We start from the raw sequence: 1,526 nt of genomic DNA, 5'->3' as shown, positions 1-1,526 counted from the left end.
AATATATAAAAATGTACAAAGTTGGGATGTGGTGTGGTGGAGAAGAGTTGGGCCCGACCAGATCATTCGTGCGTGATTTACACGGCAGACGTGTGTACTACACGTATTAGGCCTTTGATCTGCGTTGCGTAGGCCATCTTCCTTCCAAGACACACACGTGTTGGGGTTTGTGTGATTTTATGATAGTGCCTCAACACGGAAAAATAAGCGTACGAGAAGAGTTGGGCCCGACCAGATCATTCGTGCGTGATTTATACACGGCCAGACGCGTATTATATTACACGTATTAGGCCTTTGATCTGCGTTGCGTAGGCCATCTTCTCGATAGAGAGAAAGCCAATGTATTCTTTTTTCTTTCTTTACACACACACACACACACAGTTGTAGTAGGACAGGGAGGGATGCGAGCGTGCTAATCACGCTTCCTCAAGTCTTCGCTGTGGTGTAAAAAAAAAAAGAAAAAAAGGAATCGTTGGGAAAGTCCAAAGGACGAAAATATCGGGCAGTCTGAAGATAACTTAATGCTCGTTTACATTGGTATCAAGAGAGACCGGCTTGTGTAGCTCGTTTCAATGCTGTGTCGTTGTCATTGACACCCTACTCTGTTGCGCGCTAGTGGCAGCATGAGCGTGGGACGTATATATATATGACACCCAGCTAGAGCCGGCCGTGAGTCCGTCCGGTGTAAATAACGACGAAAGGAGAGAGAAACTTTTCGAATCCAGTATCGGGTTGATAATTGTCCAGTTTGAATATCCATATCCCCGTCGTTTTTGGAGGTGATATACTCTCTGTGTTTCTTCGATAGAAGGCTTTTCAATGTTCTATTCGCTCCGACCGTCGAACTTGCAAGAAAACAGTGGTTTTGGATTTGCTCGTACATATATATATGGTTTCGACGGAAATATCTCGTTCTTTAAGGGACAATTATGTCGTTGTACGACGACTCCCGAATCTCCTTCGCGCGCTGGTTGGAGCTCTTCGGGTATCGGCTTGTTCCGAAATATAACACAAAAATGTGGTGGATAGCAAATACACATTATATATATGAGAGAATAAAAGGGAAAAATTACCCTGAACGGTGGATCACTTGGCTCGTGGGTCGATGAAGAACGCAGCTAATTGCGCGTCAACGTGTGAACTGCAGGACACATGAACATCGACATTTCGAACGCACATTGCGGTCCACGGATACAATTCCTGGACCACGCCTGGCTGAGGGTCGTTTACGTACTTATAAACTGCTTGCGTTGATGGCACTTGTTGCCTATATACGTACGAGCGAATGATGGGCGCTTCGTCGGCGTTTGTCGCGGTCCTATGAATATTGAGAAATTTTACGTACGTCTAACAGTCTTCGAGAGAGATGGAAATCGTGTTCGAACTAGCGTGAGTGTGGAAGGCGGTGTCGTGTGTCGTATATGTTTTATATACGTCCGCCCGTCTGAAACACCGCTTCGAAGCGGTGACAAAATCTTTTTCGGGACGATTCGTATCCGTAGAACTATCGAGATTTCACTGGTACA

General features: G+C 45.5%; 1 non-coding gene across 1 annotated transcript; it reads left to right on the top strand.

Moving 5' to 3' along the window:
- Window positions 1-1,070: 1,070 nt before the first annotated feature.
- Window positions 1,071-1,225, top strand: LOC143261315 (5.8S ribosomal RNA). The gene has a single exon (XR_013035459.1). It is a non-coding gene; the product is annotated as a 5.8S ribosomal RNA (ribosomal RNA).
- The last annotated feature ends 301 nt before the right edge of the window (window positions 1,226-1,526 follow it).

This window comes from Megalopta genalis, unplaced genomic scaffold, assembly GCF_051020955.1.
Source record: "Megalopta genalis isolate 19385.01 unplaced genomic scaffold, iyMegGena1_principal scaffold0047, whole genome shotgun sequence".
In the NCBI taxonomy this organism is placed as follows: domain Eukaryota; kingdom Metazoa; phylum Arthropoda; class Insecta; order Hymenoptera; family Halictidae; genus Megalopta; species Megalopta genalis.
Note: the sequence above shows the minus strand (reverse complement) of the source record. Positions and strands in the feature narration are given on the sequence as shown.